The sequence below is a fragment of the Scyliorhinus canicula genome, chromosome 17 (assembly GCF_902713615.1).
Source record: "Scyliorhinus canicula chromosome 17, sScyCan1.1, whole genome shotgun sequence".
Classification (NCBI taxonomy): Eukaryota; Metazoa; Chordata; class Chondrichthyes; order Carcharhiniformes; family Scyliorhinidae; genus Scyliorhinus; species Scyliorhinus canicula.
Window position 1 is genome coordinate 124013731 of NC_052162.1, and position 18109 is coordinate 124031839.

At 50.9% G+C, this 18109-nt stretch overlaps 1 long non-coding RNA gene across 2 annotated transcripts; it reads right to left on the bottom strand.

Moving 5' to 3' along the window:
- Nucleotides 1-504: 504 nt before the first annotated feature.
- On the bottom strand, nucleotides 505-17055 carry LOC119951652. Of its 2 annotated transcripts, XR_005457645.1 has the most exons (3): nucleotides 16946-17019; nucleotides 14865-16617; nucleotides 505-586 (listed from the first exon to the last, which is right to left on the bottom strand). It is a non-coding gene; the product is annotated as an uncharacterized LOC119951652 (long non-coding RNA). The 2 variants fall into 2 exon arrangements; XR_005457644.1 differs by lacking the exon at nucleotides 505-586 and having other exon boundaries at nucleotides 14996-16617; nucleotides 16946-17055.
- Between the last annotated feature and the right edge of the window lie 1054 nt (nucleotides 17056-18109).

Consider the following 18109-nt stretch of genomic DNA (forward strand, 5'->3'; position numbering starts at 1 on the left):
TGGTGTGTTGCCTGCCCGATGCCAGGGTGCGGGACATCTCTGACCGGCTTGAAAGGATATTGGAGCGGGAGGGGGAGGATCCAGTTGTTGTGGTTCACGTTGGGACTAACAACATAGGTAAAGCTAGGGTGGAGGACCTGTTCGGGGACTATCAAGCACTAGGAAGAAAATTGAAATACAGGTCCTCAAGGGTCATAATCTCCGGATTACTGCCCGAGCCACGTGCCAATTGGCATAGGGATAAGAAAATTAGGGAAGTAAACACGTGGCTAAGGGATTGGTGTGGGAAAGAGGGATTCCACTTCATGGGACATTGGCATCAGTTTTTGAACCGGGGGGATCTGTACCGTTGGGACGGTCTCCACCTGAACCGATCTGGAACCAGTGTTCTAGCGAAGAGGATAAGTCAGTAGGACTTTAAACTTCTGAGTTGGGGGGAAGGGAAAGTGAAAGCGACAGGGAGCATGGAGTTAAATGGCAAGATACGCAGGAGGATAACATGTAGGCAGGTGGATTTAAGCTTGAGGCAGACTAGGAATTCAACAAAAAGGAAGGATAACTTTGGACATCTTAGGACTTCCAATATCTGTAATGATAAGAAAGTTAGCATTAAGGCACTTTACCTGAATGCTCGTAGCATTTGTAACAAAGTAGACGAACTAATGGCACAGATCATCGTGAATGATTATGATGTGGTAGGCATCACAGAGACATTGCTGCAGGGGGTTCAGGACTGGCAGTTAACCATACAAGGATATACAACCTATCGAAAAGACAGGGAGGTGGGCCGAGGGGGTGGGGTTGCCTTGTTAGTTAAGAACAAAATTAAATCTATGGCACTAAACGGCATAGGGTTGGATGATGTGGAGTCTGTGTGGGTAGAATTGAGGAACCACAAAGGCAACAAAACCATAATGGGAGTTATGTACAGACCTCGTAACAGTGGTCAGCACCAGGGGCGCAACATGTACCGGGAAATAGAAAAGGCATGTCAGAAAGGCAAGGTCACGGTGATCATGGGGGACTTCAATATGCAGGTGGATTGGGTAAATAACGTAGCCAGTGGATCCAAAGAAAAGGAATTCATGGAATGCTTACAAGATGGCTTTTTGGAACAGCTTGTCATGGAGCCCACAAGGGAGCAGGCTATTCTGGACCTAGTGCTATGTAATGAACCAGACTTTATAAAAGATCTTAAAGTAAGGGAACACTTAGGAAGCAGCGATCATAATATGGTTGAGTTCAGTCTGCAGTTTGAAACAGAGAAGGCAAAATCGGATGTAATGGTGTTACAGTTAAATAAAGGTAATTACGAGGGCATGAGAGATGAACTGGCGAAAATCGACTGGAAGCAGACCCTAGTGGGGAAGACAGTAGAGCAAAAATGGCAGGAGTTTGTATGCATAATTGAGGACACTGTATAGAGGTTCATCCCCAAGAAAAGAAAGATTATCCGGGGAGGGATTAGACAGCCATGGCTGACAAAGGAGGTCAGGAAATGTATCAAAGAAAAAGAGAGATCCTATAAAGTTGCCAAAAGCACTGGGAAATCAGAAGATTGGGAAGGCTACAAAAACAAACAGAGGTGAACAAAGAGACAAATAAGGAAGGAGAGGATCAAATATGAAGGCAGGCTAGCCAGTAATACAAGAAATGATAGTAAAAGTTTCTTTCAATACATAAGAAACAAACGACAGGCCAAAGTAGACATTGGGCCAATTCAAACTGATTCTGGAAGGCTAGTGATGGGAGAAGAGGAAATGGCTGGAGAACTTAATAAGTACTTTGCGTCTGTCTTCACAGTGGAAGACATGAGTAATATCCCAAAAATTATAAAGGGTCAGGGGGCTGAGTTGAGTATGGTTGCCATTACAAAAGAGATGGTGCTAAAAAAGCTAAAAGGTCTTAAAATTGACAAATCTCCTGGCCCCAATGGGCTACATCCTAGAGTTCTGAGGGAGGTGGCTGAAGAAATAGTGGAAGCGTTGGTTGAGATCTTTCAAAAATCACTGGAGTCAGGGAAAGTCCCGTACGATTGGAAGATCGCTGTTGTAACCCCCTTGTTCAAGAAAGAATCAAGACAAAAGATGGAAAATTATAGGCCAATTAGCCTCACCTCAGTTGTTGGTAAAATTCTAGAATCGATCGTTAAGGATGAGATTTCTAAATTCTTGGAAGAGCAGGGTCAGATTAGAACAAGTCAACATGGATTTAGTAAGGGGAGGTCGTGCCTGACGAACCTGTTAGAATTCTTTGAGGAGGTGACAAGTAGGTTAGACCAGGGAAACCCAGTGGATGTGGTCTATCTGGATTTCCAAAAGGCCTTTGATAAGGTGCCACACAGGAGGCTGCTGAGTAAGGTGAGGGCCCATGGTGTTCGAGGTGAGCTACTGGCATGGGTTGAGGATTGGCTGTCTGACAGAAGGCAGAGAGTTGGGATAAAAGGTTATTTTTCGGAATGGCAGCCGGTGACCAGTGGTGTCCCACAGGGTTCAGTGTTGGGGCCGCAGCTGTTCACCATATATATTAATGATCTGGATGAAGGGACTGGGGGCATTCTAGCGAAGTTTGCCGATGATACGAAGTTAGGTGGTCAGGCAGGTAGTGCTGAGGAAGTGGGGAGGCTGCAGAAGGATCTAGACAGTTTGGGAGAGTGGTGCAGGAAATGGCTGATGCAATTCAATGTGAGAAAATTTGAGGTCTTGCACTTTGGAAAAAAGAATCCAAGCATAGACTACTTTCTAAACGGTGAGAAAATTCATAATGCCAAAGTACAAAGGGATCTGGGAGTGCTAGTCGAGGATTCCCTAAAGGTAAACATGCAGGTTGAATCCGTGATTAAGAAAGCAAATGCAATGTTGTCATTTATCTCAAGAGGGTTGGAATATAAAAGCAGCGATGTGCTACTGAGCCTTTATAAGGCTCTGGTTAGGCCCCATTTGGAGTACTGTGTCCAGTTTTGGGCCCCACATCTCAGGAAGGACATACTGGCACTGGAGCGTGTCCAGCGGAGATTCACACGGATGATCCCTGGAATGGCGGGTCTAACATATGAGGAACGGCTGAGGATCCTGGGATTGTATTCATTGGAGTTTAGAAGGTTAAGGGAAGATCTAATAGAAACTTACAAGATAATACATGGCTTAGAAAGGGTGGACGCAAAGAAACTGTTTCCGTTAGGCGAGGAGACGAGGACCCGTGGGCACAGCCTTAGAATTAGAGGGGGTAAATTCAGAACAGAAATGCGGAGACATTTCTTCAGCCAGAGAGTGGTGGGCCTGTGGAATTCATTGCCGCGGAGTGCAGTGGAGGCCGGGACGCTAAATGGCTTCAAGGCAGAGATAGATAAATTCTTGATGTCGCGAGGAATTAAGGGCTACGGGGAGAATGCTGGTAGGTGGAGTTGAAATGCCCATCAGCCATGATTGAATGGCGGAGTGGACTCGATGGGCCGAATGGCCTTACTTCCACTCCTATGTCTTATGGTTTTATGGACACTTTGGACGAATCCAGGCAACTCACAGCACAAAGTCTTGTAGAAGATGAAGGAAGCATTTCAAATCTTCCTCTGGGTACCTAACAAAATGGAGGCACTGTGAACTATATAATAAATTAATTATTTTTCTGGTATCAAAGCACACAAATCAGCTGTTGCTTTCAGGTCAAGCAGCTGGGATCTTCACTATGAGCCGGTTGAGGAGGCAGGAGGAACAGACAACTTGGCCAGTGGCAGCCGCAACAATAAGCAACTAAAAAGGAAAAACAAAAATGAACAGTGAGGTGATTTTTTTCCCCTCTCTCTGGGCGAGAGGGGGGAATATTTTTTTTTGGTAAAAAAATAAAGGAGGTCGCTGACGAGCTACGGTGCCAAACAAAACCTGAGGAAGGAATAAGGAAAAGCGGACAGAGTCGGGAAGAAATATAAGGAAACCAGCTTCGGAGAGCAAGTTTCTCTTTCTCTTTTTTTAAATAATACCTTGCTGCAAAAATTATCACGGAGAAGAAAAAAAAGGTTTGAAATGTAGCCAGGGAAGAGAGTGCATGTGGCAAAGGAAGAGAACGTGGTCGCTGGTCTGCTGAGAGCTGTCGCTCGAACTGGAAAGGGTTAAAAAGTTGTATGGTGGCAATGAGTCGAGCACTGCACTGGACTAGATGGAGGACACAAGAAATCAAACGGCTTTTTAATTGAATTGGAAGCTGTCAGCAGCATGACGGGATTTTTATTCGGGTACAAAAACAGTTTAAAGGGTTCGTCGATCCTTTTTCATTTAAAAAGTGATCTGTATTTTTCTTAGACGAATATTTTTAGCAATTATTTTACCCAATTTGACTTGTGATTGTGTGAGCCTTGGATTTAACCATGTCAACTGCTGCCCTTGATATTTGCGCGTCTGTTATATACATATATGTTGTAAGGGGGTTTGGGGGGGAACCTGAGCAGGGGGACCCCAGCACCCCAGAGTGGGTGTTTTCACTTGTGGGAGTTTGGGGTACTGTCCATGTGTGTGGGGTTGACATTGCCCATGAGTGGAGGGTATGGGGGACCCACAGCTGTCTGAGAGATCAGGGCACCCCTTTAAAATGGCAGCCTGATCTCGGAGTTCAGCTCCCCAGTGCTAAAAACATTCTGCACAGGATTCTACATCCGCCAGCCAGTCAATGGGGTTTCCCAGTGTGGGCAACCCCACGCCGTCGGAAAATGCCCGGGCGCGAGAGCGCTTCCGGCGTTACGGAGAATCCTTGCAACGGAGAATCCCACCCCCTAAGGGCAGGACTCTCTGGCTACGTCCGCCTGGCGACTGGAGCATCCCGCCTGAGGACAATGGACTTTTCCATTGTACCCGGCCCGACCGTGGCATTCGTGGCCCTCAGTGTGGGCTAAACCGGTGAGAAACTCCCCGGGGCACGAAACAGTGGCGAAGTGACATTGAATATCAGTGGGGAGCTCGCTGGCAGAGCCGGAGGGAAATTCCCTGAAAAACGTGCCACAAATTAACTTAGGGCATGATATTCCGGCCTCGTTATGCTCTCGCTCAAGCATAACATGGCCGGAGAATAGCGGGTGAGGCCAAAAAGGGGAACCACGCCAGGCACCAAACAGTTTGTGATGTAACCGGCCGGCTCCCGTAGGTGGATTTAGAATCTCACCGTAGTGGCAGAAACCAATTATCACCACTTAAGGCCCATTTCCACACAATTAACCAGAGCCACCTGTCATCCAACGTCCTCCTGTCATTCACCGGCAAGTGGTCACGCTGGCGCCGATTGGTACTCCTTTTTAAAAATGGGAACCTGATGGAAGGGCTTCCGTGGGGAGCCGAGGAGGGGAGTAGCAATCTTTGTGTCAAGGCAAAGGGACCGGGGGTGCTTGCTTTGCCACCCCAGTGCTTGGCCGGGGGGGTCGGGGACAACAAGAGACTCAGTTTTCTTTCCAAGTGGGAGAGCTTAATAAGTGATAATAGTTAAAAGCAGAGCAGCCTTGTCTCGAGACAAGGAAAATGCTGGAACAACCCAGTTGAAGCAGCCATTTGAAGACATTCAGATAGAGCCTGAAGGGGTTCTCACAAGAGACGCCGGGTGGGAGAATCGCGGGAGGGCCGCTCTAGCACCCCCCGCGATTCTCCCAACCCCCCCCCCCCCCAAAATGGCGTGTCGTGTTTTGCGACAGGCCGCTCGGAGAATCTTCAACGGTTCCCCTGTATATATGGCCAACGTGGCCCTGGTGTCTGGCAGGGCCCGGGGCAAGATGCCCATCCGGAGATGCCGGAATGTTTATTCCCTGACGATGGAGACGTCAGCTCCCATATCCGCCTCTATTTCTAGGGAATGGCCATTGACCAAGAGTGTTATCTTTAACAGGGAAAACGTAGGGAGGATGATGCAGTTTAGTATTGCTTATTCTGACAGCTTTGACTGGCTCATGTTTTTTGGCCACACTTAAAGCAATCTTGCGGCTGACATTTGGCGTCCTCCCAGAAGGTTTGCCCAGTACTTCTAGGGTTTTGTGTCTGTCTTTTGAGATGCCAGAATGTCCTTGCTGAATGTTGAGTTGATGGTGAGTGTGGCGCATGAGAGCTTTCATTGGGAATTCTATCCTGGTATTCCCAGGGATCATCCCAACCGTGTTGAATTGGTAACGCTGCAGGTTTACGGACAGTTTAGGGTCGTAATGTTTCTTTCCTAAATCCACAAGATCGTTGAACGTCTGGGCCCTTTCTCGCCTGTTATGGGCCACCTTCTCCTGTGGGGACAGAGAGGACAATGTGAGCCACATAAAAGCTTCAGTGCGGCGGAAGGGGGCGCTGTTGCGGGTGACAGGCATGGGCACCGCTGCTGGTGATGGGTGGGGTGCGCAGGTTGGTGCCAGGGTGTGCTGGGGGTGGGGGTGCTGTGCAAACCACAGGGCCGTGGAGATAAGGGGGTGCAGCTGCGGTGTCGTGTGAGACTGGAGCGAGGTGGTGGATGCTAACTCACCCCTGCTGCCCGATGGAAGTCGCTGATCTTCTTGCGGCATTGGGTGTCGGTCCTCCTGGTGACACTCCCCGAGCTGATGGCCGCTGCCACTGCCTCCCAGGCGGCACTGGCTGACCTTTGGCTAACCCTCCAACCACTTGGAGGAACAATCTATCCTGTGTGGACTCCACCATGTTCAATAGTCTGGTGAGGTCGGCATCCCTGAATCGCTGTGCAGGTCTCCTTGGCTGCATGCTGTCTGGGGTTTGCTCTGTGAAATGTGTGAACGTCGTGAGCTTTTGTCCTCTAGAAAATGAGTGAAGAATTGATAATGGAAAATAAGGAGCTGGCTGATGAATTGAACAGAATTGTATCATTGTTCATCAGAAAGGATACAAGTAACTTTAGGGGTTGCCCATTTAAGGAAGATTTGAGAAGAGGTATTTTCTCTCAGAGCGGGATGTATCATTGGAACACTCTTCCTCAAAAGGCAGCAGAAGCAGTCGTTGAATATATTTACAGCTAACTGGATAGATTCTTGACAAGTAGGAACATGAATGGTTGTTGGGGGCAGCTGGGAATGTGGTGTTGAGGTTACAATCAGATCAGCCATGATCTTGCTTTTCACCTGATTCTTAAACTGACGTTAGCCACCTTATTTCTGCCTCATCTTACACTTCAGTTCCTTTATCATCCTGGGAGCTCAACGAGTTGTCCTGCTTTTCCTTCTTGTCCCAATAAACATTGACGGTCCCTGAAGTATTTAATCTCTAAAAGGGGAACACTGTTCTCTTACAGTTTTGCTGCCAATCGTTGGTGGCAATTAATCCGGAATAGGCTCGAAATCCCTTGAAATTGGACCCAAGTGTTTTTATTCTCGATAGTTTCCTGTTCTTTTCCAGAGCTTATCTAATTCTTGCATGTTCTTATTTTCCCTTTTCCCTAAACGTTGCAGAGACCAACAGGAAGCAGAAAAAGTGCGGCTAGAGCAGCGATCGCGAGATCAGCGAGGAGGATAACGGAGCGGTGAGAGCAGCGATCGCTAGATCAGCGAGGAGGATAACGGAGCGGTGAGAGCAGCGATCGCTAGATCAGCGAGGAGGATAACGGAGCGGTGAGGCAGCTATTGCTAGATCAGCGAGGAGGATAACGGAGCGGTGAGAGCAGCGATCGCTAGATCAGAGAGGAGGATAACGGAGCTGTGAGAGCAGCGATCGCTAGATCAGCGAGGAGGATAACGGAGCGATGAGAGCAGCGATCGCTAGATCAGCGAGGATAACAGAGCGGTGAGAGCAGCGATCGCTAGATCACCGAGGAGGATAACGGAGCGGTGAGACAGCGATCGCTAGATCAGCGAGGAGGATAACGGAGCGGTGAGACAGCGATCGCTAGATCAGCGAGGAGGATAACGGAGCGGTGAGAGCAGCGATCGCTAGATCAGCGAGGAGGATAACGGAGCGGTGAGACAGCGATCGCTAGATCAGCGAGGAGGATAACGGAGCGGTGGGAGCAGCGATCGCTAGATCAGCAAGGAGGATAACGGAGCGGTGAGACAGCGATTGCTAGATCAGTGAGGAGGGTAACGGAGCGGTGAGAGCAGCGATCGCTAGATCAGAGAGGAGGATAACGGAGCTGTGAGAGCAGCGATCGCTAGATCAGCGAGGAGGATAACGGAGCGATGAGAGCAGCGATCGCTAGATCAGCGAGGAGGATAACGGAGCTGTGAGAGCAGCGATCGCTAGATCAGCAAGGAGGATAACGGAGCGATGAGAGCAGCGATCGCTAGATCAGCGAGGAGGATAACGGAGCGGTGAGAGCAGCGATCGCTAGATCAGCGAGGAGGATAACGGAGCGGTGAGAGCAGCGATCGCTAGATCAGCGAGGAGGATAACGGAGCGGTGAGAGCAGGGATCGCTAGATCAGCGAGGAGGATAACGGAGCTGTGAGAGCAGCGATCGCTAGATCAGCGAGGAGGATAACGGAGCGGTGAGACAGCGATCGCTAGATCAGCGAGGAGGATAACGGAGCGGTGGGAGCAGCGATCGCTAGATCACCGAGGAGGATAACGGAGCAGTGAGACAGCGATCGCTAGATCAGAGAGGAGGATAATGGAGCGGTGAGAGCAGCGATCGCTAGATCAGCGAGGAGGATAACGGAGCGGTGAGAGCAGCGATCGCTAGATCAGCGAGGAGGATAACGGAGCGGTGAGAGCAGCGATCGCTAGATCAGCGAGGAGGATAACGGAGCGGTGAGAGCAGCGATCGCTAGATCAGCGAGGAGGATAACGGAGCGGTGAGAGCAGCGATCGCTAGATCAGTGAGGAGGATAACGGAGCAGTGAGAGCAGCGATCGCTAGATCAGCGAGGAGGATAACGGAGCGATGAGAGCAGCGATCGCTAGATCAGCGAGGAGGATAACAGAGCGGTGAGAGCAGCGATCGCTAGATCAGCGAGGAGGATAACAGAGCGGTGAGAGCAGCGATCGCTAGATCACCGAGGAGGATAACGGAGCGGTGAGACAGCGATTGCTAGATCACCGAGGAGGATAACGGAGCGGTGAGACAGCGATTGCTAGATCACCGAGGAGGATAACGGAGCGATGAGAGCAGCGATCGCTAGATCAGCGAGGAGGATAACGGAGCGGTGAGAGCAGCGATCGCTAGATCAGCGAGGAGGATAACGGAGCGGTGAGAGCAGCGATCGCTAGATCAGCGAGGAGGATAACGGAGCGGTGAGACAGCGATCGCTAGATCAGCGAGGAGGATAACGGAGCGATGAGAGCAGCGATCGCTAGATCAGAGAGGAGGATAACGGAGCTGTGAGAGCAGCGATCGCTAGATCAGCGAGGAGGATAACGGAGCGGTGAGAGCAGCGATCGCTAGATCAGCGAGGAGGATAACAGAGCGGTGAGAGCAGCGATCGCTAGATCAGCGAGGAGGATAACGGAGCAGCGATCGCTAGATCAGCAAGGAGGATAACGGAGCGATGAGAGCAGCGATCGCTAGATCAGCGAGGAGGATAACGGAGCGATGAGAGCAGCGATCGCTAGATCAGAGAGGAGGATAACGGAGCTGTGAGACAGCGATCGCTAGATCAGCGAGGAGGATAACGGAGCGGTGAGACAGCGATCGCTAGATCACCGAGGAGGATAACGGAGCGGTGAGAGCAGCAATCGCTAGATCAGCGAGGAGGATAACGGAGCGGTGAGAGCAGCGATCGCTAGATCAGCGAGGAGGATAACGGAGCGGTGAGACAGCGATCGCTAGATCAGCGAGGAGGATAACGGAGCGGTGAGACAGCGATCGCTAGATCAGCGAGGAGGATAACGGAGCGGTGAGACAGCGATCGCTAGATCACCGAGGAGGATAACGGAGCGGTGAGAGCAGCGATCGCTAGATCAGAGAGGAGGATAACGGAGCGATGAGAGCAGCGATCGCTAGATCAGCGAGGAGGATAACGGAGCGGTGAGAGCAGCGATCGCTAGATCAGCGAGGAGGATAACGGAGCGATGAGAGCAGCGATCGCTAGATCAGCGAGGAGGATAACGGAGCGGTGAGACAGCGATCGCTAGATCACCGAGGAGGATAACGGAGCGATGAGAGCAGCGATCGCTAGATCAGCAAGGAGGATAACGGAGCGGTGAGAGCAGCGATCGCTAGATCAGCGAGGAGGATAACGGAGCGGTGAGACAGCGATTGCTAGATCAGCGAGGAGGATAACGGAGCGGTGAGACAGCGATCGCTAGATCAGCGAGGAGGATAACGGAGCGGTGAGAGCAGCGATCGCTAGATCAGCGAGGAGGATAACGGAGCGGTGAGACAGCGATCGCTAGATCAGCGAGGAGGATAACGGAGCGGTGAGACAGCGATCGCTAGATCAGCGAGGAGGATAACAGAGCGGTGAGAGCAGCGATCGCTAGATCAGCGAGGAGGATAACGGAGCGGTGAGACAGCGATTGCTAGATCAGCGAGGAGGATAACGGAGAGGTGAGAGCAGCGATCGCTAGATCAGCGAGGAGGATAACGGAGGCCAACATACTATTTGCCTTCTTTACTGCCTTCTGTATCTGTGCGTTTACTTTCAGCGACTGATGCACGAGGACTCCAAGTTCTCGCTGAGTATCCACCTCTCACAACTTACACCCATTCAAATAATAATCTGCTTGACTATTTTTGCTGCCAAAGCTGTAAAAGGAGCATGGAGCTGAATCTGGAACTGAAAGGGGATTTGGATATGAAGGGAGGCAGACTGGTACCGAATGAGTATCTGCCTTTACCACAGAACTTGGTGTCCAAGGCATTGCTGCCTCATGGCACCGAGGACCCTGGTTCGATCCCGGCCCCGGGTCACTGTCCGTGTGGAGTTTGCACATTCTCGCAGTGACTGTGTGGGTCCCACCCCCACAACCCAAAAACAGATGTGCAGGGTAGTTGGATTGGCCGTGCTAAATTGTCCCTTAATTATAAAAAAAAATTGGCTACTCTAAATTTATTTTAAAAAGAACTTGGTGTCCAAGCCAGAGTGAAAAAGGAGGGAGTCGAGACACTGATGGGTTAAACGTTGACAGCGAGGTATTTGATAGGCTGAATTTACTGAAAATCGGTAAGTTACCAGAACCGGATGAGACAGATTTAAGGATACGGAGTTTATATTAACTACAAAGGGGAAGAACACAGCAGGAGAACAGCAGAGGTTACAGAGATAGAGAGGGTCACAGGTGCTGAAGGAGGTTTCAGAATTCAGGAGTGTTGTAGGGGTAGACAATGTTACAGAGATAGAGAGGGTTGTCGGGGCTAAAATAATTTTTACACAGAGAGGGAAACCTACATGGATAGCAGGATGCCGGGGACAGAGGGAGGGCTGTGGGGGATGTAGGGTTATGCATGAAGGTCCCTCCTTCTCAATGTTGCCCCTCACCTGAGGTATGGTGATCCTCAGGTTAAATCACCACAAGTTAGCGCTCCCCCTCTCAGGGGAAAGCAGCCTATAGTTATCTGCAACTATTGCAACTTACTTACTTTACTGTAGGGGAGGGAACTATTATAGAGATAGGGAAGGTTGTTGGGGCTGTAGGATGTATGAAAGTTCAGGTGGGGTGTAACATCGATAGGAGGTTTCAAAGATAGGAAGTGTTGTAGGGATGGGAGGAAGCTACAGAGATAGAGTGTGTTGTAGGGGCTGGAGGATGTTACAGAGATAGAGTGTCTTGTAGGGGCTGGAGGATGTTACAGAGATAGAGAGTGTTGTAGGGGCTGGAGGATGTTACAGAGATAGAGAGTGTTGTAAGGGCTGGAGGATGTTACAGAGGTAGAGTGTTGTCGGGGCTGGAGGATGTGACAGAGATAGAGAGTGTTGTAGGAGCTGGAGGATGTTACAGAGATAGAGAGTGTTGTAAGGGCTGGAGGACGTTACAGAGGTAGAGTGTTGTCGGGGCTGGAAGATGTTACAGAGATAGAGAGTGTTGTAGGGGCTGGAGGATGTTACAGAGATAGAGAGTGTTGTAGGGGCTGGAGGATGTTACAGAGATATAGAGTGTTGTAGGGGCTGGAGGATGTTACAGAGATATAGAGTGTTGTAGGGGCTGGAGGATGTTACAGAGATAGAGAGTATTGTAGGGGCTGGAGGATGTGACAGAGATAGAGAGTGTTGTCGGGGCTGGAGGATGTTACAGAGATAAAGAGTGTTGTAGGGGCTGGAGGATGTTACAGAGAGAGGGAGAATTGTACAGATGAGAAGGTAACAGGCTTGGGGGATATTAAGAGTCTCAACACAGTAACTGGGATGGAGAGAGTTTTATGGCTATTGGGATTGTCAGACAAGGGAGCATTGAGGAGATACAGCAATAGTGGGTATTTTTAGAGGCCGGGGAAGATTACAGCACTGTGTGCATTGTGGGGGCATCGAGGATTTCACAGAAAGAAGAGGTTGGAGGGGCTTGAAGAGGTTCCAGGGATAAGGGAGGGTTGCAGGGGCTGGAGGGTTGCAGCATCTGGAGGAGATTGCTGTGATTTGATTTGCTATCTAAGAGTTGAGCTAACGGGTGTTATGGAGGGTGGAAGGGATGCAGGAACTGTAGAATATTACAATGATAAACAGGGTTATACCTCTTAATGAGGTTAGAGAAATAGGGATAGTTTTGGGATTGGAGGATGTTACAGAGATAGGAAGGGTTTTGGGAGCTGGAGGATATCGGATGGAGCCTCTGAATGACAAACTCAGATCGGAAGGGGTGAAGGTTTAGTGGATGGTAAAGAGAACTGGAGGGTTCTAGTGGGAGGAAAATGTTAGATTGATGGGGAGCGTTGCAGAGATTGGAATTGGTAACAGAGACAGGGAGAGTTAGATGGTCTGGATGTACCAAGAGAGATCAGGCGTGGGGTTCTGCGGTTCCCCAGCCGTGTGGTTCTCGGCGACGCGCCATTCGCCGGCGGTGGGATTCTTTTTGTTGAAATATTTTATTGGGGGCATTTTCAAATATATACTTAACAAAAAAAAACTCCAAAAAATAACCATGGCTACAGCGAACAGTCACACCATCCTTACACACCTCCCCCCACTCAGAGATCTCCCCCCTCGACCCCCCACCCCCCCTCAACTTGGTGCCACCCCGGGGCCTCCCCCCCTTTTTTTAAAATAAACATTTGATTGAGGTATTTCTTTGGCATTGTAACAGCAACAAAATAAACAATGTTCATAACAAGGAAAATATTAACCTAGTGCAAATACCACCTCCATCTCCCACAGGTCCGACAATTCCGTACCCCCCTAATCTATGCCAGCCTAATCCCCTCCCCTCTTCTGCTGACGATTAATTTTCCGCGAGGAAGTCGATGAACGGTTGTCACCTCCGGGCGAACCCCAGCAGAGACCCTCTCATGGTGAACTTAATGTTCTCCAGGCAGAGGAAGCCAGCCATGTCTGAAAGCCAGGTCTCCGATTTTGGGGCCTTTGAGTCCCTCCATGCCAACAATATCCACCTCCGGGCTACCAGGGAAGCAAAGGCCAGAACATCCGCCTCTCTCTCCTCCTGGATTCCCAGATCCTGTGACACTCCAAAAATCGCTACCCCTGGACTCATTGCCATCCTTGTATTTAATACTGTGGACATGGCGTCAGAAAACCCCAGCCAAAATCCCCTCAGCCTTGGACATGTCCAGAACACGTGGATATGGTGCACTGCCCCCCCCCCCCCATATTTAACACACCTGTCTTCCACCCCAAAGAATCTGCTCATCCGGGCCACTGTCATGTGAGCCCGATGAACAACCTTAAATTGGATCAAGCTGAGCCTGGCACATGTTGCGGTCGCGTTGACCCTACTCAGCACGTCCGCCCAAAGGCTCTCCTCTAACTCTCCCCCCAGCTCCTCCTCCCACTTTTGCTTTGGCTCCTCGGTCTGCATCTCACCCGAACCCATAAACTCTTTATATATGTCTGAGACGCTCCCCTCTCCTATCCATCCTCGAGAAACCACCCTATTCTGAATCCGCCTCAACGGCAGGAGTGGGAAGGTTGGTACCTGCTTCCGCAAAAGGTCCCGCACCTGCAGATATCGAAATTCATTTCCCCCCCGCCAATGCAAACTTCTCCTCCAGCGCCCTCATACTCGGGAAGCTTCCTTCTATGAACAAGTCCCCCATCCTCTCAATCCCCGCTCTCTGCCAAATTAGGAACCCCCCCGTCCATCCTCCCTGGGGCAAAGCGGTGATTATCGCAGATTGGGGACCACACCGATGCCCCTCTGCTCCCACATGTCTCCTCCACTGCCCCTAGACTCTCAGGGCTGCCACCACCACTGGACTGGTAGAGTACCGTACCGGCGGGAACGGCTGAGGCACCGTTACCAATGCCCCCCCCCCCGACTTGTACCCTTGCAGGGAGCTGCCTCCATGCTCACCCACACCGGCTCTCCCCCCCCCCCCCCCCACCACCCCACCCCCCCCACCCCACCACCCCACCCCCCCACCCCACCCCACCCCACCCCCCACCAGCCACCTCCTCACCATGGCTATATTAGCCGCCCAGTAATAATTGCTGAATTTCGGCAGCGCCAGCCCACCATCCCGCCCGACTCCGCTCAAGTATTGCCCTCTTCACTCGCGGGGACTTGCCCTCCCATACAAAGCCCACAATAACTTTATTGACCCGCTTAAAAAAGGACCGCGGGATGAAGATGGGGAGACATTGAAAAACGAATAGGAATCTTGGGAGGACCATCATTTTCACCGCTTGGACTCTGCCCGCCAGAGACAACGGGCCAAATTCAATTCATGAAGCCTGTCGCAATCCCTCACCACTTGGATACCTCGGTCCCTGAAACTGTCCCCGACCACTCTCAGATCCCTCAGTCGCCTCTCCTGACCTCTCGCCTCGACCACAAACATCTCGCTCTTCCCCACATTGAGCTTATACCTTCAAACCGTCCTGGATGACCTGCATCAACTGCTCCGATGGTCGCAGCGCCGCCACCCCAGGGGTCCGGTCCTCGGCCATGCTGACTCCTGCTGCAGCTTCAACACAGTTCTTGGCTAACTTTTTATTTCTTTCTTTTCGTGCGCTTCTGGTTCTTTGCTCCATACACTAATACATTGAAACGGTGCCCAATTGCCTCAGCCTTTGAATTCACCGTTTAAAACCAGAAAAAAGTCAGTGGGAAAGGTCCAAAAGTCCGACCGGAGCGGGAGCCACCAAATGTGCGACTTACTCCTTCATAGCCGCCACGGGAAGTCTCCTTCCATAGCCGCCACCGGAAGTCCAGGGTAGGTGAATTGGCCACTCTACATTGCCCCTTAATTGGAAAGAATGAATTGGGTACTCTAAATTAAAAGAAAACACTCCCATCTCTGCCTGGAATAGACCCACATTGGTCTTTGCTAATCTTTTTCTTTTCACACACTTATGGGAGCTTTTCCAGTCGTCTTTTTGTTTATCGCCAGTTTGCTGTCATATTCTATTTTCTCTTTCTCAGTTTCTTGATCCTCCTTTGCAGAATTCTAAAACAAGTTCTCAATTCTCAGGCTTACGACTATTTTGACTACTTTTTGAGTCTCCTCCATTGATCGAATGCAATCTTTCCTGTTGGATTTTTGCTCCATAAAGGAATCTACGTTTTTTGTATTTGTGTGAAGTAAGAGTCATCAAAGTCCCAGTGGACCAGAGTCTGCTTTGCCTTCTGAGAGAGAGAGAGAGAGAGAGAGCTGACTGGTGGTGATTGAATTTGACAGTCACCACACCTCAGGCAACGGGCAATGTTGAAAAGGTGGGACCTTCATGGATAACCTCAGGGGGTACGGGAGTTGAACCCCCTGATGTTGGAGCCGCTTTGCATCACAAACCAGCCATCCAGCCAACTGAGCTAACTCTCCCTGGTGTGAACCCATTGGTGTTTCCGCAGGTTGGATAACGTAGTGATGGCCTTTTCACACAGAGCAGGTGAACGGCCTCTCCTCAGTGTCAACTCTTTGGTGTTTCCACAGGCTGGATAATTGACAGAATCCCTTCCCACACAGAGAGCAGGTGAACGGCTAATTCCCAGTGTGAACCCACTGATGTATCTGTCAATGGGATAAGTGAGTGAATCCCTTTCCCACACAGAGTACGTGAACGGCTTATCCCCAGTGTGAACTCACTGGTGTGTCTTTAGATGGGATAACGGAGTGAATCCCTTCCCACACTGGAGAAGTTGAACGGCCTCTCCCCAGTGTGAACTCGCTGGTGTGCCTGTAGGATAACACAGTGAATCCCTTCCCACACTGAGCACAGGTGAACGGCCTCTCCCCTGTGTGACTGCGTTGATGAATCTCAAGTTGAGATGGTGCATTGAATCCCTTCCCACAGTCCCCACATATCCACGGTTCCTCCATGTTTTGTGTCTCCTTGTGTCTCTCCAGGTCAGAAAATTAGTTGGAAGTCTCGTTCACGCGTGTCACTCCCCGCTGTGATTGGCACACTGTTGATTCATTTGGGGGCGGCGGGGGGGTCTCAGTGCTTTCCCAGTCACAATGATGTTTAAAATCTTTTGAGGCTGTCAGATCGGGCAAACATTTCTCCTTCCCTTCTGGATTCAAAGGCCGATGATAGTCAGATCCCAAGGAATCTGGTGACTCTGTCAGATCGAGACGTTACGTTTTAGATTTCTGTCTGTAATTCCTCCTCTTCTCATATCCTGTAAAAGGAGTTTACAAAAGACATCAGTCAGTACAGGATAGAAATTCAGAACAGACAATTCTAGTTTCTGGAGAACATTCTTTCCTCTCTCATTCCCCAATACCGAGTCTCTAATGCCTATTTCTCCGTCTTCAGGGAGCAGCCTTGGAGGGGCAGAGTCTGGGAGCAGTCAGTATAAAGACCTTTCCTCGGGGATTCACGGCCTAGTTTCCAGGGAGTGGACTGAGGGGTCCGGATTTTCGGAGCTGAATAAAGAAACCTTTCCTCGGGGATTCACGGCCTACTCGCCAGGGTGTGGATTAGGAGCCGGAAATTTAATACCTTACCCCGGGGATCTGCGGCCGACTCTCCAGGCAACGGAATCGGAGCTGGAGGACTGAGCCGCCTGGTCCTCCAGCCAATCAGAGAGAATGAGGGGCGGGGCTGGATGACTGAGGCAGTCGCCTGGTCCTCCAGCCAATCATAGTGAATGAGGGGCGGGGTCTAACCTTATTGTGTTCCCCTCCCCATCCTCCACTCACTCAACAAATATTTTGGGCATTAACTTGAGCCTGGTCCTGGGAAAGAATTTCCCGAACCAGAATCCGGAAGTTGACAACTATTCATCAGAGTTTGCGGCTCCACAGAATATTTCCAAATCCTCCCACCTACCTGCTCAGTTTCGCTCGGCTTTCCAAAACGAAGTTCCATTAATCGGAAAGCGCATGCTCCAAACACCGACAATGCGTCCCAGCGTCGACCGGTAATGCGCATGTGCAATGAAGAGCCCACCCGCCGACTTCCTGCTGAGGTATTGACCAATGAAAAGAGTGGACCCACTGAAAGGTCACTGGTCCTTCAGCCAATCAGAGCGCTTGCTTTGTGTGACTGGTGATTTAGCTTCATACAGAGTGAAATCTCCTCCTGTCTCCAGCATCTGTGAGTAAAACACTTTGGGCGAGATTCTCCGGACTCACGACGGGTCGGAGAATAGCGGGCGTCGGAAATTTTTACGGCGACGCTGTTCCGAAGCCCTCCCGCTATTCTCCGAACCCCGCAAATTGTCGGAGTCGCGTTTCCCGACAAACGCCTCCTTCCCGCCCCTGACACGACCAGAATCGCCACTGAGAGCCCCCCCGCTATTCACCGGCCCGGATGGGCCGAAGTCCCGACGTCATGGCGCCCTGTTTGGACGTCGTGAAACACACCTGCTTTTTAAATTCGTCAACCAGTCGGCCTGGCTGACGACTGCTTGGAGGAGGTCAGGGCACCACTCTGCGCACCGCTCAGCGCACCGCTCAGCGCACCGCTCGAGTCTGGCCACAACGGGGAAGGCATCCCTGGGAACGGGAGGGGGTCCAGAACGGGGGCGGTGGGGGGGACGGAGGGGGCAGTGGGGGAGACGGAGGGGGCAGTGGGGGAGACGGAGGGGGCAGTGGGGGAGACGGAGGGGGCAGTGGGGGAGACGGAGGGGGCAGTGGGGGAGACGGAGGGAGCAGTGGGGGGCGACG